At 39.5% G+C, this 26,901-nt stretch overlaps 1 protein-coding gene across 4 annotated transcripts in view; it reads right to left on the bottom strand.

Annotated features, from left to right (window-relative positions):
* The window catches only part of COL8A1 (collagen type VIII alpha 1 chain), a 132,338-nt gene extending 120,184 nt beyond the window's left edge, over positions 1–12,154 (bottom strand). For 3 of the 4 annotated variants that reach the window (XM_044442028.1, XM_044442033.1, XM_044442032.1), the window contains exon 1: positions 12,094–12,154. The gene's annotated coding sequence lies outside the window, so the exon portion shown is untranslated. The remainder of the gene's footprint in view (positions 1–12,093) is intronic. The other variant, XM_044442029.1, reaches the window with a different exon arrangement.
* Between the last annotated feature and the right edge of the window lie 14,747 nt (positions 12,155–26,901).

Genomic DNA, 26,901 nt, shown 5'->3' with positions numbered 1-26,901 from the left:
TATCCTAGGAATGATTAATTTGTTCATCTGGTTTTTCACTTTTCCACTTAAGTTTTAAAAAATCAGCAAAATATTCACATTTTTAAAGGGCACATTTCTTGTTATATACATTTTGTATGCAATTTTGCCTATTTATATTCTTTTCAACCATTTTACATGATACGTTGTTTTTTCAAATATGCACAGAAGAAAAAATGTATCTGTTCCATAACATATACGTTTTTAAGAAACATAGGAGAATGGCACTGCAAAAATCTGTGGAGTGTAAGCACTGAAGGTTTACTGCATTCTTCCTACATATTTATTTGTGAAGTACAAATTTGGTGAGTTCTTATTGAAATGAGAGCCAGACAAAATTCCATCACCACCACCATACCCAATTCTTTAAGCATCACCAACCAATCTATTTTACACAGAGCACTCTTAACACAGGCTTTTTCAGACATGAATTTGAAGAAGTTAAATTAGATTTATTTTAAAGCCAGTCTGTCTAGAATTGCAACCTCTCTCTCTCAATCTCTCTCTCATTCTCTCATCCCGCCCCCCGCCCCCCCCCACGTGGATGAAATAGCAAGAGTTTCATTGGTTCAGGAGGAATTGCGTTAGCAATTAGGTAACTAATCACTTGCTTTATATACTGATCATTTGGTAAAATTATCTGTCCCAGGCAATAAAGTCTATTGACTCAATCCAGGAATTCCTTGTGTGTACCAGAACTAAGAGACTACATGGCAGTGGAGAATAGAGAAGGGTCAGTTTGTGAGTTATAGTGGCAAGAGTTCTGTAGACTCTGAAATACAGGCATTTGCTAGAAAAATAAGAAATTTCCATAGGTAGGATTGACCAAGGAAAGAAGAGCTTTGTTATGCTCATGCATATTGGTATAGGTTACATTTTATACATCAATTCTAGTCCAGAAAATTTGTATCTAGCAAAATGTAAATGCTATATAGTATTGACTATTCACTGGTACCAGTTTATTGCTTAATTGCAATTAGTTTATGGATCAAGCCATGAGATCTGTCTTTAAGTACGGTCAGTAAAATTCTTCACAATCACAGTTTCTATGTTAAGCAAATAGATTATTTGTAGACACCACATAAAATAAAAAAACAAAGCTGTCGGCTTAATATGCAGACTGGTCTGCGTGAACAGACGTTTTCAAAAATTAGTTAACTTACTCACTGATAACAATAAGTGCTGTGTAGCTTATACATGTTTATTTGGAAGTAAGTCCTTTTATGTTCAATGGCTCTTACTAGGGAGTGAGTCTGTTACTCACACTTACGTTAAATGCTGCAATCAAAAGTGCATACTGTGTCAGGATACTGTGCATACTGTGTCCTCTTTTACAGATGACAGTCTTCTGTTCTGAAAGGCTGCCAGAGGACTGTCATCTGAAAATCTGTCCAGCTCAAGTCAGCTATAAAAAGCTATCCAACGAAAGAACAGGACTTGAAGTGCCCCATCAACAGCACTTGGACAGCAGACCAAGCAAAGCGCTAACAACACCTGTCACAGTCTTGTACACTGTGATGATACTTCTCTTTAAACTGTAGCCATTATTTCTAAATTTACATCTATACATGAGTTTTATGTACATCCGAGTATTCTTCTTGGTGCATTCCTCTTTTCCTGGAGATTCATAAGTGGCCATCCTAGAACAAGCTTAAAGAACTTGTGCTCTGGCTTTGCCATTAGTCAGGAGAGCAAGAGCCACTGGGAGATTGAATTCCCCTGCATCCCAGGAAAAACACCATGGCAAGGGGCACTAGCCTGTCCCCATCCATTGACTAGAGAAGTAGCAGGTGCCAGGAGCTTGCATCTCTTTTCCGGCCAAAAAATAACACTTGTCTCCTGTTGCAATTTGCCCTAGGACTGCGGAACCAGAGGGGGGCACACCCTGGCCACATCAGCCAGCAGACTAAAGGCACTCTCTTGCCGACTTCTTGAGGATCATTTGAGTGAACAGCAAGATACAAATCTAAATTAATAAATAAACCTACAAATTAATAGCTTCAACTATTTAGAACGGTCAGTTCTTTTGTGTTCAACTATCAAAGAAGTTGTCAAAGTCTTCTGACTGGAATACAGCTAAATACTGCACATACAGTAACTCAAGTCAAAACATGGCAACATGAGCAATTCATTAGTTCACAAAAAGGACAAAAATAATCTTGCATTTTCTCTGTCTTCTCTAACTCCTAACTCAAACTGATGTAATATGGCATGTGTAAACAAAAATGTTTGTAAAGTAGACAGTGTCTTAATGTGGGAAAACACATGTGCTTCTTTTCAAGTTATACATTTGCCTGGTAAAAATTACCATTTGTAAACACTGTATCTACCCTGTGGAGTGAACAAGCTCACCATTGCCCTTCCATATAAATGACATATCAAAGCAGCTCACCAGAACTGGGCAATGTCTAAGTGATTTTCATCAGCTGCAATAGTAACAGTACAATTTTGTGCATGTCTACTCAAAAGTAATTCTCATTTAATTTAATGGACCTTACTTCCAGGTGATTAAGAACTGCAGTCTGAGATACCCTTTTTTCTGGGATAGGCCTCTTGCAAATGTCCATATGCGCTGGCTAGTGGAAAAAGCCAATTAATTATGTGATATTATTTTAGCTGATATGCATTTCTGTTCAAATAACAGGAGAGTTGAAAATATAACTTATAAATATGATAATATAAGTTGCCTGGGTCATCTGTTTTACTATTAATTCATTACATTGGCCTAACACTGGAATAAAGGACAAGGGCAACATATTTATTTATCTGTATTCTACACAGTCGGTAAATGCTCTCAGGGTGGTTTAATCATCCCAGAAAAACCAACTCCAGCAACAAAATAAAAACCTCTCAAACATCGTATCAATAAAAATACAAGAGAAATACAATATTAAACATTTCAAAGGAGACAGCATTAAAAGAAATAATTAAAGTAAGAAAATAAATTGAACACACTCAAGGCAGCTTACCATCACTAATAAGATTCAATAAAAAAATAATAAAGCAGAAAAGTTAGACACAATTAAAAAACACAATAATAATAGAATAAAAGAAGCTTCCAACCCAAGAGATCCGCCTACTCAATTAAACATGTCCACTGATAAAACAGCATCTATCAGTGGAATAGCTAAGGATGTGATTTATCCTCCTGCTACGTGCATCCTCAAAATCTGCTTGGTGGGTAGACATCTGTGGACACTGTAAAATTTGTTGTGTCTACATTGTTCAGACTGTCAGATTGCTTTCATTCCAGCATCTACTTATTGATGAGATCAGGTTCTCCATTAATGTTCATTTTCATTTGCACAAATATGCACCTGCACACATTTGCAAAAATGTGTAAATCCCCCCCACACACACACACACTCAAATCTCTCCCCAAATTTAAATTTTCATGCTTTAGTCTATGGGAGAAATGTATAATATTTCATAAAATTTCAACCTCCTCCAAAAGAAAAGAAATTCATACAATTATGGAATCTGTCAGAATCCTGTCCCTCTAATAAAAGAGGTTTATCATTCTTGCATTAGTGGAATAGGGATTAAAAGGTGGGAAATCCATGTAAGCCTGAAGCCTAGAACTTCTCATTTTAGATGCTAAACTAGCTGTTAGTTGGTTCTCTCCAGATGCTGTGAACCCTTAGTATTCCTGACTATTGGTCATGTTGGCTGGGGACGGTGGGAGTTGCACATCTGGACAGCACCAGTTTGAGGAAGACTATTGTAAACCAACTTGAACATTAAATGGAAACGTGGGGTAAGAAATAATTCTAACGATTTAGAGAGCTGTATTATGAACTGGCAAGACCTTTCCCACTCTCTTTCAATATCAGTAGAATCCTATTTTAGGCTTCTATTGAGGGTCTTTTTTTTAAAATATAATTTAATTTATTTAAACTTATATAGCACTCATAGCAAAAGAGTTCTCAGAATGGTGTACACTACAAACCATACAGAAACAATAGTAATATCATAAATAACTTAGAAGTCAGTAAGATATCTATACAGCCAACAAAAATCAAAGCATAAACAATAATTGACTATCAATAATAAATTACAATAAATAAAAACAAATAACAATAATTTGCTCTTGTGCACTTTAAAAGGCAGGAGATTCACAAAAGAGCAATGGAAACATGCGGTGATGCATTATCTGTGTTCATTTATTTAAAATAATCATCTAAAACAAATCCATAAAACAATTAAAATATCAAAACAATAGCACACTAAAAATCCCTAATTTAAAATGCTAGCTTAAAGAGATGCTAGGTGATAGGCACCTTTTCTGGAAGCCAAGAAAGTGGGGACCAATTGTAGTTTTGGGGAGAATACAATCTACAATTTTGGAACGATAGGAGAAAGCTGTTCTACATTTGCCTGACTCTGCAGGACTCTGCAGCCTGTGGAAATACTTTTTCTGGAGACCCTGATTCCTTAATTCTGGAGAGATGTTCAGAAGGCAGACCCTTGCTTAGCTAGGTCCTGGGCTATTTAAGACTTCTAAAGTTAAAACTAGCACCCTGAACTGAGTCCAAGAAATAATGAACAATAAGTGCAGATCTTTCAATTGATCTAATACAGTCTCAGTAACGTGTACCAGTTGCCATGCACTGATTGCTTCTTCGAGATGCTCCATAAGGGTAGCACCAGATAGAACATGAAAGCATGGTTTAATGAAGGCACGGATAGGCGAATTCAAAGAAGTTTGCTGCTGTTGTACTAGAATGTAATTGGCAAGTGTGTTTTTGGTGCTGGTTTCTGAAGATCCACAGCATAGGATCAATGAAGGCTCATTCCAGTACAGATTAGGCTCTCTATTGATCCTTGCAGAACTCTAAACATGACAAACCAAGGCATGGGTAGCTGTTTCCATTGCAACTACCTGAGGACCAGGCAGAGCATAGCATCAAGAACCACTTCCAATCTAGCTTAAGAGTGACGGCAACACATCCCAGAACATGTTGTACACCAATCCTTGAGTGAAGCTTTCATGTGACCAAAATCTGGGCTTGATCTCAGCAGGGTTTCCATCATTCAGTCCATTACTAAAACCCAGCAACATTCAAATGCATTAACTGCTTCTGTGTGATTAGGGACAAGGTCAATAGAGCTGGGTATCATTGGCATATTGGCAGAAACTTTCTGCAAAATGCCAAATGGCTTATTTATTTATTTATTCATTCATTCATTCAATGTATATTCCCCCCATTAGTCATAGGCTCTCTGGGCAGCTTACAACACAATAAAATTCACAATATACAACATAATATACACTACAATTCAATTAAAACCAATAAACAATAACAATCCTCCAAATCTCTTAAAGGGTTCAGGTAAATATTAAATAACATGGGGACAGGCTAGAGCTCTGTGGAATGCCATAGACGTCACCATTTCCCAGAGGATGATGTCCCCTTCCCATTGCAAGCCCTTTTCTCTGGGAATTAATAATTTGGATCCAGGGTTGATACCAGCTTTTGAGCAGCTCTTCCCCTTTCCAAAAGGGTGTAAGACCTCTTCTAAGGTTCAGTGACTGGCAGTACGAGCTTAAGAGAGCAATTCTATGGTCTACAGTCCAGGTACCACAGGATTCCTTGCCCCGCCCCCTGCCCCAAGGCTGTAGATGCTCTGGTATCCAATCCCCCCCCCCACAACAGCCACCACGGCTAGACTTGTACTAGCTGTTTCCTGAGGTCACAAAAAGTAGTCTCAGCAAAGCCAGAAAAAGGACACGTGAGGAGAGAGAGGGAGAGACCAGGTATAAGGGATCCTATGGCCTCTCCAGTGCCAGCCCCAGCCCCAGCTCCACTAGTACATCTTGAGAAAAAGGCAAAACACAGAGGATAGGGAGGCAAAAAAACTGCCCCATCACTCTTCCTGCCCTACTGTCAGCAGCTCAACAATGCATTGGATACACAGATGCCTCCAAGTTCACAGGCTTCCATCTCAGGTGGGCACAATATGTAGGACTGTGCCCTTCAGGTAAGATATGCTGGAGCTTTTGCAAGTTTGGATCCCATCCCTTTTGCCTTTAGTCTGAGCCCTTTTTGCTTTCAGGCCAGTTCACCATTGAAAAATGGCCCCTGAATATTTCTCCAGAAAGGAATTCAACAGTTTGGCTGAAAGAGATTTCATACCCTGACGGAGGCTTGAATGAGCCCCCAGCATCCCTTTCTGTACACCGCAAAATTATTCCCTGCAAAGACCAGCCCTCTCAAGTGGTCCAGAAGGATACCATGGTCAATGGTACAGAAAGCTGCTGTGTGGTCCTGTAGAATTACTACAGCTGTCGTCTCCATGACCAGTTCCCATTCACCTGTGGACAGGCTGACTGGGAAGGTAGTATTCTTGCAACTCCAAAAAATATCTTGATGATTCTGATTATCCCATTTCAATCAGGCTTTTGGCTAAGAATGACTGGTCCATAATTGGTCAAATCTACCAGATCAAATGAAAGTTTCTATGAAAACTGTCTTATTTATTCACTTTTTTAAGCAAAGGGAAACAACCCTTACCAACAACAAAGCATTAATCTCCTCCTTTAGCCATGGCATCAGTCTCATAAGTAGATATAATAAAACAAAAAGGACATCGTTCCAGAAACTCTGTCCACATTCTTGAGATCTATGTGCAAAAAAGAATCCAAAACAACGGGACATGTGTTTGCCAGTGTTACATCAATCTGACCCAGTACTGGAGTCCAAGCCTTGATGGATATGAGCAACATTCCCCACAAAAAATGAAGCAAATTGTTCACAGCAAGCCACTTGATTGCTCCAGATGTCCTTTCCAGCGCTGTGGCAAAGAAGGCCTTGCACAAGACAGAAAAGCATTCTGCTCTATTATGCGAGGATCTGATGGTAGTAAAGCATCAGCTTTCTTTGCTGCTCTCACCAGAACTGTAGGTCTTTTATTTGACCATAACCTGTATCTGGTCTGACTTATCCTGAATTTTTCTTCATTAGTGCTTTACTTACAATCTGTTTTATTTTTCTCAGTTCCATGTACAATGAGGAAGCAGTGGGGAGAAAGCAATTAGGTACAACCACTCATGCCATTTCTGTATTCCACTGACCAGCTAGGGCTTAAAGAGTGAACCAGAAATACCTCCATCACATTCAGACCCATCATGCACCTGAGACAGACTATTTTAGCCAAGCTATCGCCCCTGCAGAGATCCATACAGCCTGCCAGTCTAAAGCCAATGGAACTGTGATCTGTTCATGAAAACAGAGGCATACAGAACTCCTCTATCTTCAGAATTCCATCACCAACAGAGCAGAATGCCAAGTAGAAGGTGTCCGCTACTGGATGTATAGGGAGAGATACTAATTTGTTGCCATGGCAGACATTAAATCCTGAGCCACTCATGACTATTCAGCCTGAATATTGAAGTTTCCCAGATCAAGAAGCCTGCGATGATCAAAAGTTGCTCTCATGCATTAGCTCTTTGATAAGCTCAAATAATTCTATAGCCCCTACCCACCCCACTTCAACAAAAACCTGCTCCCAATGCACAGTAAGACAGTGGGGTAGACTGCTGGGACAATGAAAGGAAAACGAGCTGCTTTTCTCCTTCACTGGACTTGACCAGGGCAGCACTTTTTGTGTTTTGCCTTCTGCTCAGCCAGTGTTAGGAGTAGCTTATCTCCCTCTCTTCCGAGTCAGCCATGCCTACATTTAGTGCAACCTCCATGAGGCCTTGTGCGTGGAAACTTTTTGATCCAAAGTGCATTCTGTTGACTTTGAACATGCACACACACACCCCCTGACCACAGCTTCAGGAAGACAGACAATTCCACCCAAGACTCTGGATATTTCTGAAATTCTCAGGCAACTTTGAAGTAAGATAATGGGAGGGGGAGTCTTACTTGTGAAAAGCGATTATGTGCATCAATCGAGGATACACAGAATTTTAGGCAGTACTGAGTAACATGCTATTCCTGGCATATTGTTTCCAGGTAGTAACATTAAGTGAGTTCATGGTCCTCTGATGAGTCTTTTTCTGCTGAAGGAGAGCCTTTTCCTCGAAACTCAAACATTCTGAATCAATTAACCAATGTAAAAGAAGAATACATATGACAATATTCTGGTCATACAAACTATGGTATGTGCAATGGCCGTTTGGTAACTGATGTACAGAACTAGTGTCGGACGCAGAAAAGTGTTAGCTGATTTACAGGATGCTTAAGTGCGGTAGTCAGCTGACCTCCAGAAGCATCATGTGGATGGGCTTTGGGCTTATTTATTTATTTATCCTCATTTTTACATACCACCCCATTCCCATGGGGCTGGATCAGGGTACAAGACTAGATAACGAATAGTAAGGGGGAAAGCTGTGGAAGAGTTCAAGCTATTTTCACTTAATGGGAGAGTGGCCAAGTGCAGTGGCAGGAGACAGTAAAAAGGCTGAACATTCAGTCTTACCTGGGGGAAATACTCCTTTCTGACCCCAATCCATGTAGATGAAACAAGTAAGTAAATAAATCACTCAGTAAAAGAAAATCATGACAAAATTTTCTTAATCAAAAAATAGTATGAGCAATATTTACTTAGATAGTAATCATTGTCATAGGCCTAGTTCATACATAACATAAAAATATGGTTTAGCATTACATGCAAAATCTTTCGGCTCATGAACACTGGGCCCCTCCTCCTTGTACCCAGACAAGATCAGAAATGTTTGTTTCCATGTTCAGTTATCTGCAGTTTATTGCTACATCCAAACCCTAAGCTATGGTTAATTTCAGTTTTGGTTTAAGAAAAAAGCCAACTTCAAAAACCTCTGTTTGAAGCTGGCTTGCTTCAATATGCCATAGTTAAGACTGATCACAGACCAGAAAAAGAAAACAAGAAAAAGACTGGGTTAAAACAAAAAACAAACTGATCTTCCGGACTAGGATGAAAAGGGGAGCTACTGGGTCTGGGTTCATTTATACAATGCTGAACCATTGTTATGCATTAAGACTGAACAAAGCCCGGTTATGCAGGGTAGCCTTTATTACAATAAAGCCAAAGAATCGTTTATTTGAACAAAAATGGTGTTTGATTATTTAAATGAACTTTGCAGCAAACGTTAAACAAAAATTTGGGAAACCGCTAAGAGAAAGGACTGGCTTAGTCTGTCTGAAACATAGGTACCTCAATCTACAACATTCTGGTAGGAGATATCCATCAGGAAATAGCATCTACGTTCTCTTATTCAAAGCCTAACAGTTTATACTTACAGCTCAGGAGGGCTCATAAAAATAGGAGGACAATAATTTTGAAAGCTAATTTGGGAATTGGAATCATCTCCGCAAATAATAGTGTGCTATTGAACATCGGAGAATCATATGTTTAAAAGTCACAATTTTTAGAGGGGTAGCCATGTTAGTCCGCTGCGGCAAAAACAACAAAGTATTTGGTGGTGCCTGAAAGACTAACAACATTATTTTGTTTGTCTGGCAAGAGTTTTTGTAGACACTGTCTAATTCTTCAGTCACATCTGATAAGATGTGATGATCACCTGACGCAGTGGATTGTGCCCACAAAAGCGTATTGCAGAATAAATTAATTTTATAGTCCTTAAGGTTTGCTCTTAATACATTCAGTTACTGCACAGCACAGTGAAATAAAACACATTGCTGACTTTTCTTTCACTTTTTGCAAAAATTGCCTTTTATGATGGAATTCCCCCCAAAATTGGGCTACTACTCCACGTAGTGTATTAGGATATTTGGAGAGTATGGGAGGAAAGGTTAACAAAGAATGCTTTCTTAGCCAAGAATCATTAAAATTTTGTTTCAGCACAAAGGTAATGTACAAGAAATACGGGCAATACCCAATGGTAGCTTTGTGTTGAAGGAAAGCCCTTCTACAACCACAGGGAAGGGTCCCCAATTTCTGCTGCTCTCCATCACCACCCACTAAGAAAAGCCACCTTTATTCTTATACATTGTTGTAGCCTTAAACACATTTCCACATTTCTTGCTTTGACACTGTGCTAAACTCTGTATTGACTAACCACACAGAGTACCGCTTTTTTGTAACTAGATGCTACATTTTTGTTTCTTTTGCACTCCTCACTTGCCCAGATTGATCTATCTATAGCTAAAACTCAGCATCAACTGTTTTTTCTAACAAGCTGCAAAGACACATTTTGAGATATGAAACCATATATGTGGCTCAGCTGTGCTTATCTTTCCCTAGCTAGACCAAGATTACAAAGATACACTTAATCAAACTCCTAATCTAATTTTAAAATGAGGAAATATCACCAGCAGGAGAGTTTGCTTTGGAAGCACTCTGTTCAGTAACTATTGTAATATATCATTTTCAAAAGTTCACTTCAGAGCAGTCTTTCAATTTTGATGCATGCAGCTTTTCTATGTTTAATGCATTTTGTGACGTGTTTCTTCTGGGAATTCTGCTTGAAGTACATTTTCAGCAATATTTGGTTAAGAAAAACTTGCATAATAAATGGAATTTCACAGTAGGATCTTATATTAACCTGAATTCTTTAGATAGCACATTCCTTAAATTATAGCCATTTAAGTTTTGGTACTTGAGTGTTTTGTTTTGTTTGATAAATACTAAAATGTGCATGATAACTAGCTGGATAAATAATGTAGAAAGGAAGTGCTAAAATACCCATTAAGAAAGAAAAGATATTAAGCGCTCTTAACCTAGAAAAATGCAGCATTTGTTTTTAAAAAAAGAATGGATTTTTATCCTTTCTCCAGCTTAGCAAAATGTTCTGTACTTAATAGCAATTTCAGAGGACATCAGACACTTATGTAACCTTGGTTAGATTTTCCCCTCCTATTACGAGATAAAATTTCAGATGTCTGTTTTTTAAAAATATCTTGCTTTTGTATCAGACACAGTTCCCAGTTAAATTAATAATGAGTTTGTGGGATCCCACTGAGTACAAGGCTATTATGTTCCATTTATGTAGAGAAATGATATGAAATAATATTCAATATTAGCAAAGCATTGTTCAGAAAGGAATTGAATGACATTTAACTACTTTAAGGAATGCAGAACTGTTTTATATCAAGCCATGCAGTTCTTTTTTTACTTCTGTATACAGTTGAATCATTTCTTACAAATTGCTAATTCCTGATTACTTGCATTTCAGAACACCATGCAAGCATTCCTGGATTAGGCTTTATATGAAGGAATTCCTTTTAAAAAGTAATGATGTGGTTAAATATTTTGGCTCACTTGCTCTGGAAGAAGCTGACCCTAGTAAATCGGATGCAATTGTGTAAAAAGAGGGCAGAGAACTAAAGAACTGGATTTAAGAAGTGCTTTAAAAATGTCCTCTTCTAATGCCTCTGATTTAATGCCAGACTTTCAGTATTGAGGTTAGTATATGTAAGCACAACTGTCTTTCACTGTTCTTTCTACAAACTTTCTTAAGATGCATAGAGAAGGGAGGAACTCTGTGGCTGTCAATTTGTGCGTGTACAGAGAAATCCACTGCTGTTTATCCATACAAGGTGTAGCACATGTTTTCTAGATTTTCAGGAAATCGACTTCGCTCTCAAAACACTTTCTCAAGCTTCCCAGCTTGACAGCTTCTCCCCACTGTCAAACATCCACCTGATTAGTGTTTCCCCACCAAGGCAACTATCCAAGCATGCCTTATTTACACAGCAGTAACTGTGTGAAAGATGCCCTGTCCAAAAGTTAGGCTGAAGCTTTCACAAAACTGACAACGGGGCCTTTTCTTCGGGTGTTAAGGAAAATATTTAGTCTCCATTAAAATGTACATGTTTGCTGATGGCTTTAACTAGATTTCTCTCATTAAGAATCAAAACAGATTTTAAAGTGTTAAATGACATTTCCAGGCCTTTTCTTTTTTTCTTTTTTGGTATTAGTGAAAGGAAAAACAGCCCTTTGCAGCCACAGATGTTCTATATTTCTCAGTAATTTCAGCAGTCTTCTTTCATTGTTAAAACAACAGCTTTCTTTTGCCAAATGAAAAAGACCCTACCAGTGGAGCAGAAACCCCCGAAAGAGCAGCAGCAGTGTGCCACAAAACATCTGGATGCAGCTGAAACAGTTGAGACAGAGAAGCCTTCTTACCTTGTGTATGTAAGATCCAAAGGGAGGAGAACACTGGAAGACTGAGAAAATGCTCTGATCAGCTGCCGGTAGCATGCCGCTGGCTTTTATGATCAGGTGGGAGGAGCTGCTGTGCATCGTAGGTGGGCAGGGAGCAGGGCAGGCAGTAGCCAGAGGCCACTAACGTAGCCAGTTCTTCTGTTCTCAAGGAACGGCCAAGTGGGGAGGGGGTGACATAGTTAGGGTCCTGATTTAGTTAGGGTCCTCTGGCTCAGTATTGTATGGGATGTTTGTTCACTCATTATTCCTCTCCTAAACAGTGCATAATAATGTTGATGTCATGTCCCCCCCCCCACCCTTTTTAGGGGCACTACCAGTAGAGGATATAACAGCTCTTCTGTGTAGAAGGATGTTTAAAAGCAGGTTGATTTTTGGGCTTTCTCAGTGGACATACATAAAAGCCTCTGAGCGGCCAGTGAACATGCCAGTTGATGCTCAATGGATGTGCTGTCAGAGAATGACAAGGGGGCAGGAGCCAAGGTCTCCATTCAGCAAAATATGCAGGAAAGCCCCATAAGCAGCAGTGTTGGCTTATTGGCTGCATCTTGCAGTAAATGAAATAATTTGCAGTGCCATGCAAGGCTGGTCCTACCATTAGGCAGAATGAGCCAATTACCTCAGATAGCAGATTTCAGCTGTCATGAAAGTGCAGCAAGTACTTCAGTTTTATTTATTTTAATGCATCACTCCTGAATTTTTACTGCTAAGGAATGGGATGCTTGTGGAATTTTTGCCCCAGGGTCCAAATTAACTTTGCTGACTTTGGCTACTATCCACTCTGAACTGGGGAGGGAGTATTTGTTGCTATGCCTCAGTGAGCAATGTCTTGGGCTAATCTTATTTCATCTAAAAAGACAATTAGCTCCATAATCTAAAGGTATCTTACTGAATTTGTGACTGAATTGTTACATTTGGATGTAACAATAAACCATGGCTTAGTGCTGTGAGAATGAACTTTCTCCCAGACTCATATGCTCTCCCGTCTCTTCTTTTTGGTGCAGTGCTGAGAACATTTTAAATTTCTGCTTCTGTTTTAGGTTAACCACAGTTTAACATTTCATCCAAGCCCTAATCTGTGATTAATCCTAACTATGGCTAGTGATAAAAAGGCAGCATATTTAATTATGTTTCGAAGTTGACTTGTTTCCATTACCCAATGTTAACATTAACCCCAATTTTACTGAGTTTCAGAAAGCATGGCAAGTGCAGCTAATTAAAAATGGAAGAAAAAGCTTCTGAACTCATCTTCATGCATGTGTCAAAAGTTAAAAGAAGAGAAGCAAAAACCATCTGAACCAAGGAACAGATTTTTTGGCACATATTTTTGACAATATGTTTAAACCATGGGAACAAGGATGACCCAGGAACTGGAAACAAAGCCCTATGAAGAGAGGTTGAAAGAACTGGACATGTTTAGCTTCAAGAAGAATAGACTGGAAAAATATGATAGCACTCCTCTGTGAAAAGCTGTCACAGAGGAAGGCCAGCATACATTCCTGTTGTGGCCAAACATCAGGAAAAATTTCCTGACTGTTAGAGCAGTATAACAATGGAACCAATGACCTATGGAGGTTGTGGTCTCCCACTCTACAGGGATTCAAGATGCAATTGGAAAGCCATCTGAGAGGGACGATTTAACTTGGAGTCCTGTACTGACCCCTCTTTGTCCCTTCCAACTTTATTATTCTATTCTATGGTTTAATGTTACATCCAAATCAACTCCAAAAATATTTAGGATAGCTTGGCTAGGAAAAAGCTAGAATAGCTGTTTCCCATATTTATTAAGGATGTATTGTAATCTGCACTAGAAATTATGGGTCACACACCAAGATTGACAAGTATACTAGATAATTAATCCATACTGTACAGATAAACATGTAGCACAACCTTCTATATCCCAGTCAGGTCAAGATGTTTATCAGACTGCCTTCTCAAGGGACTCTGTCTTTGTAATTCAGGAGGAAGGGCCTTTTCTGTGCTAGGATGATACATATTTGCTTGGCACATTCTTTCCTACTTCTTTGATGTGGACTGTCCTCCCATACCTTAAGTGAAACTGAAGTTTGCTGCTTTTACCAGGCTGTCATTGTATTTTTTTTTAAGTTTGTTTTTGGGGAAGCGGGAGATGTTTTGAGTAGTAGTTCTGATTTTATTGTACTTAATTCTTTTATATGTAAGCTACCTTGGTGGCATACAAATGCTGTAAACATATCATATATTGTATATCTAGGCACTCACCATTCTTTCTAAATAAGGCCGATGTGCTATGCTCCACCACAGCCATTTTCATTCTAAATGAATGGTGCATATTTTTATTTCATATTCAGAACATAATGCGCCATGATGAATCGAACCAAAAACCTATCTAGTCTAGCATTCTGTTCTAAAGTGACCAACCAGCTGCCTGTGAGAATATCACATGCAGGAGATGAGTACATTACTTTCCTACTCATGTTCCTTAGCTAATGGTAACTTATAAATATACTGCCTCTGATACTGCAGGCAATGTACAGCCAACATGACCAGTGGCTATTGGTTGTCTCATTTGCCAGGTGATTGCCTTCTTTCCCATGTTGGATTCATAATTGATGTAACCCCCCTGTGTTCAATAGGACTTAAGTGTCCATCCATTAACTAAGAAATTAGCTGGTAATTGTCCTCTCCCAGGAAGAAAATCGACCTGCAACTCTTGGATTTCATCTTGTTTAGAAATTCAGGTGAACTGAGAGGTAGTAGTAAATGTAAGTTGGAGTGTCACAACATGGCCATGATCTCACAGGAACTGGGCATCTTCACATTCCAAAGTAGGGTAACTCTGGGAAGATGCCCAGTATGCAACCAGCGAATATTCCTGAGCTAACTAAGCAGTCATGGGATAAAAGGCGGGTCCTCTTATGGATTACTAATAGAACAGAAGACAGAGGGTGGGAATAAATGGCAATTTCTCCCCAGCAGAGTCTGACAGGGTTCTGTATTAGAACCAATGCTTTTCAACCAATTCATAAGTGATCTGGAATCAGGAATAAGTAGTGAGGTGGCCAGATGTACTGATGACACTGAACTTTTTAGAGTGGCTAAAACCAAAAGGGATTGTGAGGAACTCCAAAGGGATCCCTCTAAGTTGGGAGAATGGGCATCAAAATAGCAAATGAAGTTCAATATAACTAAGTGGTTTGTGGTTTTACATCGAATACTGGAAGCTGTGATACTTTTATTTTATTGTATTTTATCCATGTTTGTTGTAAACTGTCTCATGATGTTTATGAGGGGACAGTATAGAAATGTTTTAAATAAATAAAATAAGTGAAGAGTAATGCGTGTTGAGGCAAAAAAATCCCAACTTCATCTAAATGCTGATGGGATCCAAACTAGCATGGCAAACCTAACCTGCAAGATGCAGGTCATGCAAACTGAATTCTCTTAGGTACGTAAGGCCTTCTTGCATACTGTGTTGTTAACAAGCATCCATTTTGCATGGATGTATGCCTGAGCGTGCAATTTCTGACATGCAACCATAGGACTTGAACCAATCTTTTAATATTGAGCACCAAATGTCCCAAAGTTAGGTACCTTAAGAGCTGAGGGATTTGGAGACTGAAGACACAGCTGCTTAATCCAGGACTAATCTATTGAAAGAAATAAAAATGTACATTCCAAGGATCAGTCTACATGCTTCATTCATGTATGCGCCAGTTCCAGCTGTTAAGGTAGTCACATTAACAGCAATAGTTTACTGTAGTCACCTGGCACACAGGGTGAGGGAAGAAGGAGAAGATGACCTAGCAGTGGAGAGAAAAGGGGGAGGAAATGGATGTGGGGAAAGACAGTAGGGAGAAGAAGATTGGTAGCTAGGTATGTGCCAATTAGCAGAGCACAAACACACCAAAGTTCTCCAGATTCCATCTCAATGATCATTACAACCAGAGCCTTTATCAGATTACAGATTTTTTTTATTTTACACAGAAACCCATTAATGTTCTAGGTATGCATCAACAGTGCATATTTAAAAAGATATATGCAGTCTTCTTCCCTTGATTGAAGAGTATTTGTACACATTTTTCAAAAGTACACATTTTAATGCACATTTTCAATTTGCAATCAGACACATTTTGGTGGATCCATTAATCACATTGCACATTCAGAAATGTATGGAATTTGACCATAGATTTTTGATCAGAGATTGTAAGATGCAAACCAAGTAAAATCCTGATCAAAAAATGAAACCAAATGAATTTCTCATAGATCCCTATGATTGACTAAGCTTGTGATCAAACAGAGTAGCTGGAAAAAGTTGCTTACCCCTGAAGACACACAAGCCTAGGAAAGAGACAGAAAAAGAAGGGGGGAAGTTGATGGGGTTCACTAGCAGACTGGGGTTGATAAAGGAAAAGAAGGGAAGGTGGTGGGCAAGCAAAGAGATGAAGATAGTAACAGAAGAACGGAGTCAGTGATCTGTATCTGTACAGAATGAGATGAAGTGCAGCTAATGGAATGCAGCAAGAAAGTGGGTGAGAGGAAAGAGGAAGGGGGTTCACAAGATTGCTCTTTCAGGGAAGGGCGAGGCTTCTTCAGGCTGACTATTAGGTTGGCTGACAGCTGTTTATATACCCTGAAATTATATTACTTATTAAAATTCAAACAAAAAAAATCTAGTCTCTTGAAGCTTATTGCAAATAAGTTATATATTAAAATGAGAAATGCTACATAACAAAGATACTCTGAATGTTATTTATTACCACTTCACTGTAACACCCCCCCCCATTTTTCATTATTTTTATTATTAACTAAGCCTTTCTTTTAAAAGAAAGCACAACCACATTCTGTTATTCTGCACAGCCCATTTTAGAAATAATTCTTCCTTTCATTTTATTTATTGACTGTAGGATAAAAGACATTAATGATTTCTGCAGTTGTCAAAATAGATATTTAAAAATGGGTGGTTTCAGGCTATGTTCCAGTTTGCATTGTGCTGTCCATTATTTTAAGACCCTATTCCCCAACATCTTTCAGGGAGTTTTCATATTGAAAGACTAGATGTTGAAGAAATGCTTTTTATCAGAACAACCAATGTATCTTAGTGGATCTGTGGCTCTAAGGAAGAAAAACATGGATGGAGAGTACTCTTTCAGCCCCAAGGTACACAGCAACAAGAAGTTTCAAGTGGAATTCAGTTGGAAATGACAAATAAACAGGAAATGCAATCTAGCTACTACAGTCCTAAGCTGCCTACCTGGTTCTCTGAGGACCTATAGTATCCATGGTGATGTTCTCCTGGTGCCTGCACCAGGTCTTTCCTTCAGGGAAAACTATATCCTAGCACCTCTACCAGTGAAAAGACTTGGTGGAGTTTGCACTAGTGCCTCCATCAAGCTCTCCTACTTCCTGGAAGAGTCACTTTTGTACTGGTACTGAGATAAAAAGTCCCTCAACTTCCTTTTCCAGTGAAATACATTTCCTTTGGTTGCTCCTTGGTTGCCTGGGTGGAGATTCCAGAAGATTCTATCTCTCTTTTATGCCTGCTGTCTAATAATCACCGATAATCAGCTCTGAGATGGATTGACATTTGGCTTCCAGGGCTACTAAAAACTGTTGTATTTTCCCATTTTCTTCATGTGAGGCATGTTGGTTGCTAAGCATGCAAATAAGACCAAAATAAGAGTGAAGATTAGAATCTGTAATAGTCCCTAAATCAGGAAAATACAATTCCTAGAGTAAGGGGCATTTGTGGAACATTCTGAGGATGAAAAAGTATATGGTCCCCAACACAGTCTAATACCTTCCCCCCTCTTTACTTGAGCCTTCTTTTTCTTGGGTTTCCAAAAAAAGAAATCTTTGCTTTGGCTGCTGAGCCACCTGACTTGGCTGGCTATTGTTTGGGGTTTCTGCACCCAACCAGCTAACCATTGTTGCTTTTTATGCTGTTGTTTGAGCCAGAGGTGTGCGTGGAACCTTTGAAAGAGCAGGATACTTTCAATAATTGTCATTTGAAATAAATAAATTGAAGCCAGCTGCGTACTGCCAATATAAATACACTGCCAGCAGCTGGTTACCCAAGCAGAGCTGGGCTTTACCTTACACTAATCAGATCATGTGTGATTTAGCAGTGTGAGTGTGCAGAGTCCTGATTTGGATAAGGACCATGGAGTACTCAAAGAGGAGGATTAAAGCTTTCTCCTTCACACTATTCCCACCTCAAAAAAAGAAAGCAACTCTAATGTGGGAGGGATGATATGGATATTGAGTGGATCCACTGTTGCTACAGCTGCTGTAATAAGTGCCATTATGGCTCTGTGTCAACCTGAAAGGAAATCTCCAGTGGAGTGTTGCTGAGCCCTGTCCCAGGCCCCGTTCCACATTTTAGCATTGACTTGGACGTAGACACAGAGGGGATGCATTTCAAACTCTCAAATGACATGGACCAAAGAGGGTAGTTAAGACTGAAGAAGACAATCCATTGTAAAGCGAGCCAAGCTGAAAGGGAGTCTGCAAATGCCTGTGGAACAAAAGATGAGCAACTGGCAACCTTCTTCCATGTCACATGCAGCAGCACAAACAAAGAGTGCTACGGAAAAGGGATGTTGCCTGCATGGCATTTGTGTATGACTCCATTCCTGGCAACCACATGAATGCTGGATGTGCTCACCAGGAGCTTGGATGCATGGCTGCCTCAACGTGAACCAGAGTCTGGGGAGCCAGGCTCAGGGAATGTGGTGTATTTCTACCCCAAAGCCAATTCCTCACACATCTCTAATGGAGAGATGCATTCTCTCTTCATTTTTCTGCTCCTGAGCAGAAGAACAACTGCCTAGAAGTGGCAAGTGAGGTAAAAGGAACAGAAGCACCAGAGCTCAATGTTAACTCCACCACTTACTCTAGAAATATAGCATGGTATCAAAAGCTGATAAGAGGTTCAGGAGAACCAACAAAACTAAATCTAGTCTCTCTCCCAGGAACAGGAGCAATGAAAGCAGCCTCAAGCAAAGGTCCAAAAAGTTTGTTTGTATATGCCAACTATGTTAGTGACAGTCACCAAAATAGTCACTGTAGGTCAGATCAAATATTTCCCGAGGGGACCTTTGAGTTGGAACAAAATCAATCATTATGGTGACTGTTAGATCTATATTTCCTATTGAAACATGAAATTTCCTTTCATTGCCAAAGTATTGCTCCACATGTTGTCCATTTTGTCCATGTTATATGTCTTCGTACAGTCCAGCATTGTGAGTGCTCATTATTTATACCCTCCCAACCTACCCCATATTTGTAGGTATTTATGTTGGATTGAAAAAGTATCCAACTGTTCCTTTCTTTAAAAGACTTCAGTGTTTACGTTCCTGTATTTCATTGTCAAAGCATTCATAAACACAAAGTCAAGACCATTTTGTCCTGTAATCATTAGGTTAAGTACATTTCAGCAAAGAATCTACAACAATGCTTTTAAATGCTTGTTAGTTTCTTTTCTACCTAATGGTGTGGCTCTGAGCAGAGCTCCGAATTTGTAAACAATAGTGCAGCTAATGTGGGAGGAGCAGTTCAGGAATCTCTGGAGATAAATTTGTAGGTGTAGTCAAGGTTGCAGAATCTCTTTCAGCCCAAGGGCCAAATTCAAGTTCAGAGAAGTGCTCATGGGTCCTATTTAGGTGCTGCGTGGAGTCAAAGTCAAAGAGGGCAGAGTCAAGAAGACTGCTAAAAATACAAGCATGTTTAACCCAAAGTTCTGGATGCCAGTAACTAATGCATTCCTGCTGATAGATTGGGAGAAAAAAAATATACAAATGGCAAGGATCCATCAAATGACTGATAACTTGGGAAAAGAGGACAAGTTGAGGAAAAATGGTATAGCCATTTTGGTAGCCCTAAAAGTCTGATTTGGGATGCTAGGCAAGCCAAAATTAGCATCATTGACTGAAGTTCTATATCCCTGCACTAAACCAAAAGGAGGCTTCTTTACTGAATACTCTGACCAGCTCTCAATGGGAAACCAGTTCAATTGCCAAGCTATGTTACTTTAATTTGTTGGCTATCCTAATTCTAATGGTTCTAGGGAAGAGTGTTCTGTGAATTTCAATGGCTCTTACTACATCTGTTTTAAGATCAGGGTGATCATGCCAGTGATTTCTTTTGTTCCAATAACTTCCCTGCTAAGACTGAAAATAATTGTTCATTAGATTTATCAAATGCCATTATCAAAAAAAGACTCAAGGCATCTTAAAGGAAAATTAAAACATCCAAAATACAAAGCAGCTAAAAACAACTAGGTACTTAAATAACAAGAAGTCCAGAAAACAACATCAGTGACAACCAAAACAATTTATTGGTCAGTCCATTATGCCATCAGTGCCTGAGAAATAGAGGAAAGTCTGAACCAAGCACTAAAAACATGGCTTGGACCTGTTTCACATGACAGAAAAGTCCACTGAGGGTTGATTTACCCTTGAGGAGCTGCAGTGCATGCCAGCTGCCATTATGAATTTGCAACCCCAAAACAGGAATTCTTGAAAGCTGTTTTGTCATGCAAATCTACCACTGGGACTTATCGGAAAGTTAAACAACATTTGCATAACCCTACAACAGACCATTGTTATGTGAGGGCTGTTTAAAGTTCAATTTGTGAAGGAATTTGGAGTTATTAATGGGAATTGTGGAAAAAACTGATTGCAAGAGATTGTGAAAGAAACAAGGGCAAAAACAAAGATGAAAAGTGAAGATCGTGAATAGTCAGACCTGACCAAAGATTTATAATTTATAGATCCATTTTTACACTAAAAAGGATGACCAGTAAGGCCTCGACATTATCATAAAATTGACACCTATTTAGCAAGATATTTTCTGTCTCCCCCTCTCCACACACTACCATCATATATCCCCTTGGTACTGTAAGGATGCTTTCAGGCAATGCATTATGGGAACATGGAGGCTGTCTAGTGTGAATCAAAACTGAGTAGCCACTTAGCTTTTATGAAAAGTACAAGTATACTGTACTTTGAGCCCAGGAGTGAATGACTGATAGGTGCAGTAGCAACCACTCTTGAGGCAGAGAAAACTAGAGCAACAAGGCCAAGGTACAGAGGTAGGCAAGCTATACAGCTGGTATTGACATGGGCCCTGGAATTGTTGTTCAGTTGCAGTTGTGCCCTACTCCTCATGACCCCATGGACAACATCCCTCCAAGTTCTCCTGTCCTTCACCATTCCCCAGAGTCCATCCAACTCCACACCCACCTCTTCAGTGACACTATCCAGCCAGCTCAACCTCTGCCGTCCCCTTCTCCTTTTGCCTTCAGTCATTCCCAGCATCAGGATCTTTTCCAATGAGTCCTTCCTTCTCATTAGGTGGCCCTGTAATTATGTAACCCTAATTCTGTGGCATTAGAATACATGGATTTCTGTGGGCAGAGATATTAAGAATTACCATCACAAGGAAATGTTCAGCTGCACTTTTTGTGGACACTGACACACTAGTGATATCTCTTCTTCAATGCCCATATTTTCCTTAAAGCCCTGTAAAGACCTAACTCCTAATTATCTCTGCCAAAGAAATCCAAAAACATGCAATGCTATTTATGCAAAGATACCTCTTGACTCTCCCCTCCCTCTGTTTTATCTCTATCTCTGCTTTAGATGACTATTGTAATTGTGTTCTGTGAATAATAAATGCTCATTCCGGATAAGGCTCAAAACAATGAGCTCAAACATCAAGACTGCAAGCTGAGGCTAAAGGAATCTTTCCAGTGTGTTATGGCAGCCTTCCCTATCTGATGTCCTCCAGATGGGTTAGACTGCATAATTCTGGAAGCTGTAGATAAATGGATCTAGATGCCACCAGTTTGGAGAAGGCTACATTATGTGAATTTCTTTGGAATTCTAAGGAACATACACAGTAGCCTTTTCTCTTACTCTGCCTGCCCAATCATACTCATGTTGTTCATTTGTGGATCAGCAGGAGCCTAAAACAAATGCTTCATCATTTGGTTGCCTGAAAGACTTCTTTTCTTGTCACAACAAGGACAAATGACTCTTCGTGGCAACTGCCTGTCCTTCCTCTGCTGAAGAGCCATGTTGTTGTTGTTAGTCGCGAAGTCGTGTCCGACCCATCACGACCCCATGGACAACATTCCTCCAGGCCTTCCTGTCCTCCACCATCCCCCAGAGTCCACTCAAGCTCACACCAACTGCTTCAGTGACTCCATCTAGCCACCTCATCCTCTGCTGTCCCCTTCTTCTTTTGCTATCTATTGTTCCCAGCATTAGACTCTTCTCCAGGGAGTCCTTCCTTCTCATTAGGTGGCCAAAGTATTTGAGTTTCATCTTCAGTATCTGGCCTTCTAAAGTGCAGTCAAGGTTGATCTCCTCTAGGACTGACCGGTTTGATCGCCTTGCAGTCCAAGGAACTCACAGGAGTCTTCCCCAGCACCACAATTCAAAGGTCTCAATTCTTCGGGGCTCAGCCTTTCTTATGGACCAACTTTCACATCCATACATTGCAATGAAGGGCCATAGCCATACCTAAAAAGCCTTCTTTCTCCCTTCACACATCCCATTGGCCAATCAGACAGGCCTTCACAGATTCCACAGCTGACACTCTCAATTATGTAGGCAGGTTTTGGTGGAGAGCACAAGCTGAAGCTCAAGAGACTGATGGTATCAGACATGTTCCAGTAGGGGAATCTAATTCTGATTATGCTTTTCTCCTTCTCTCAAAAGTTTAACTATCATTTCAAAACAGTTCTGAAGCTAAGAGGACCTCTTCTCTAACCTTGGCATGAAACACGTCCAGAAACTTAAAACAATGTTATGTTAAATCAATTTCTGTCATTTTTTAAGCTTGTGCTTATATTCTGTTAACAAGCTGGAATCCCAGTGCATTTTGTTTTCCCTAAAGCTATTTTTATTTAAGTGAAGCATTTCACATTATGCCACAATCATTTACCCTGAATAAGCCACAAGATGTGCTGATGGCTGTACATTAATCATAACAGCTCTGTTTTGCTGTGTGGCTTCTCATGTGTCAATTATTCAGTCTTCTGAGGATTAATTCTGGAGAAACCTTTTGTGCTCAAGACTCCTGTTCCTGAATCGTGATGATCTTTTGCTAAAGCTTCCCCTATGAAGACATCAACCCATGCTAAGGTGGGCCCTGAAGCTGATTGCAATGATGGACCAGTCCTAACATTTTGCTTGATAGAATTAGGCTGTGATCCTATGGTCCCCGTTGGGAAGATCCCATGCTAGTAGAGACAGAACAGGGTGTTCTCTGACTATGTCAGAGAGAGGATCAAGGGAACCCATGGGACTACAAAATTCCCTTGGCCTGTGCCCAAACGAGCAGCACATTCCAGGCCTGGGGCTGCCATACATTCCCTCCCATGTTGCAAGAGGGAAAAGACAGTTCAGAAAAGGAGAGGGAAAATAGTGAAATGCCACTCTTCTCCTTTCTGTTCTGTGGTGCGAGCCAGGTAGGACTTTGGACATGGCACATCTTCTTCCTACTTAGGACTACTGTATTAAGTGATGAACATAAGGAGATATTTGCTGCAGAAAATTGTTGAGATCAGACAGTTTACTAGGATACCAGGACTCTGTTGTATAGTTTTTCCCTGGACTCTGCCATTCAAACTTCTGACAGGGAAAAACTTCACCTTAGCTAAAAACTGCTATGATGAGAGAAGTAGGAAACACTGTAGACTGCTTTTCTCTCTTTCATACTAGTTATCTATGTGCAGCGGCTTTTTCCATGGGGAAATATTTTACCATGCAATCCTCTACCTGCCATCCAAAGTGGTATGGAAAACCTATATTGAAGTTTCTCCAGAATAATTGACTTTCGATCTCAGTATTCAGTGAAAAGAAAGATGACTGAAACTGAATTGAAGGCTTCTTCATAAAACTGAAAAGCCAGAACTTACAAATGTAATGAATGAATTGTTAATAAAAATCCCTCAATATGTTGTATTTTACATGCAGCTGGTAAATAAATGGTTTCACATATATTTCACATGCAGCTGGTTAGTAAATGTTTTCAAACTGTTACTGAAACATTACATGCCAGATGAGCCATAAAAATATTGAATTTTGTACTGATATTCTACTGGTCTGCCCCTGTGAGCCACTGTACAAGTGCAAGTGACTGATAAAAGTTTCATTCAGGCCCCAGTATGAATGTATACAAGCATGCTGGAACCATTAATAGTATAGCAACCAATATAACAACGTGCTTCCACTTCCCAAAAGCAATGAACAAAGCACTGTTGAGACACCATGGGGTATTCAGGAACAGCCTTTCCAGGTTCTCATGTCATGAAACGACTCATTCCCATTACTGGGTTGTTAATTGGAAGAAGAAAGGTTTCACGCACTCCACTTATCAAATAATCCAGGAATTGCCACTATGACTTGCTAACCAAAGTCATTGAATCTTTATTTTTATTTATTTTATTTATTAAAACATTTTTATGCCGCCCCATTTGCCAAAGCCTCGGGGCGGCTTACAACAATAAGTTAAAATAATTATAATATAAATCAAAAATATAAACATTAAATTAAAAATACAGAAATACAGTATAAAATCTTCTCATGTCCCAGCACACCTCTCTAATGTGCTTTTTTGTTGTTTCCCTGGGAAAGAGGAAATTTTATCCCAACAGCAACCTGTGATGTAGATTGAACTGAAAGCCAGTGCCTGGTTCAAAGCTTCATGGCTTAAGTGGGGACAGAACTCTTCCAAGCGCTAGTCCAACATTCTAATCTCTACGCCAAACTGGCTTTCACATCATTAAGGATGAAGGTGCACAGGGATGGATTATTACATATGACCTCACGCAGTAAGTGAACATGTGCCCACGGATGTCTACATGTCTATGTGCAGCCTACTACCTGACACTTGGCATTGCATGTGGCTCTTGCATCCCAAAAAGATTGTGCACCTTGCTTTGAGCTGCATCCTGATATTCTTCATAAGGTTTGGAGCAAAAAGGCCAACCTCCACTGCTTCCCACAACAGTGAAAAACAATTTTGAGCCAAGAGTCAAAACAGAATTACTTTAAATCTGTGTCTAGTATCTATGTCTGTTTTCATTTTTTCCCAGAGTAGGCAGAGGGACACCTGTCAGTATTGGGACCCTAGCCAGATTTTAAGTTCTAGTTTAATCCTTTGTACCCACTCTAGAGTAAAACGGAAGCAGTAAGTAGCTGCTAGAGACGCAGATTTAAAGTAATGTCTGTTTTGTTCTTAGCCCCATTTCATGGTATAGACTCATGATTCTATTGGAGAAAGCCTTCCTCTGTAGAAGAACTCTGGTTTTAATAGTTCCATTAGTTAATTTTCAGTATGGATATATGAGTTTAAATTAAAGCCAGGTCCAACACTTACACAGGATCTTCCCTGAATCAATGTGAGCTGTAAATACGTACAGTGTGGCATTGAATAATTCATATTTTACTTAAATTCTTATTTTGAAAGTGAGCCTGAGTTTCTGTCAGGAAAAGGCATGACTCACTCATACTCTGATGGGCAGATGCTATGCACTACATTCCATACCAGTTTTCTACAAATTAAACCTTTGAATCAGGAATCTCCTAATTTCAGTATGAGTGTGCATTTTTTTCTCAGTAGCAACATTGCAAATGTATCACCAAAAAAATAAAAAATAAAAGACATTGCCACATGTTGAGAAGAGAAAATTATTTTGGAAGATTACTTACAGATTTTAGGAAATTCCTTAAAATGCCTCTTCTGTTGAAAGTTTGTGTGTCTTCAGAGGACTTATTGCTACCTTGTCCCCTCCTGTAATCTTTTCATGGTGTGGAAACAACCAGTTGACCATCTATGAGGAATGGTGCAGTTGCATGATTTCTACATGGAGCACTGGATGACCAAGATCCCTTCCAAAATACAAATATTCTGTGATATTAAAGACTGGTCATCCAATTATATGATCAGGGGTTTTTTAGCACATATCTGCATCAGAGCAGAAATCTCAGGCATTATGCGTATTAAAAATAACCACAGAGCAAAATATTAAAGATGACCTTGAAATGCAATGTAGCTTAGGCACAAAGAGCTAAACATACATATTTTCTTTCATGCTTACCAGCTCAACAGCCAATCTAAACACTAACTTATCTCCTAAGACATATTTCCCACACTTCTTGTGAGTAATGCCATCATTTATCTTGTTTCTAATAGGCTGGCTTTGCAGTCTCCTATCTAGCATGAAGCCCACTGTCCTTTGTGGGCATCCCACCGCCTCCTGATACCACCATTGCAGCAAAACCAAAAAATAGAAAAGGAAAAGCCATCTTTTTTCCTTTAATACTAACACTTTAAAACAAGGCATGCAGAGATTGTGTCTTGTTCTTGTACTCAGAATTTTACATTGACTTTAAAACAAGGCACATGCTGTTTTACGGGAAAAGTTTGGAAGGTTTTGCTGCCACTGTACCACATCACTAACATTTTGTAGCAAATGCCTTGGTACAGTAGCAGCAGAATGTGGAGAAGTTATCCCCCAGTGCTGGGAAGATGGGCCCCTGGCCCCCAGACCTCAGAAGAGCATGCATTTGGAAGGGATTTTAAAGATCGAGTCCAATTTCTATGCAGGCCCTACGCTATTTATTTATTTTTATTCATTTTCTATGCTGCCTATATTTTCATAGAAAATCTTGAGACAGTTTACAATAATAAAACATTAAAACCATTTACAGTACACTAAAGGTTGTAGCTGTAGCATCCCTGACATTGCAGTCCAGTTGCCTGCTCCTTATTTACATT

Source organism: Varanus komodoensis, unplaced genomic scaffold, assembly GCF_004798865.1.
Source record: "Varanus komodoensis strain SLA01 unplaced genomic scaffold, ASM479886v1 scaffold4, whole genome shotgun sequence".
Classification (NCBI taxonomy): Eukaryota; Metazoa; Chordata; class Lepidosauria; order Squamata; family Varanidae; genus Varanus; species Varanus komodoensis.
The sequence above is the reverse complement of the archived record's forward strand: the minus strand, read 5'-3'. Positions and strand labels throughout refer to the sequence as shown.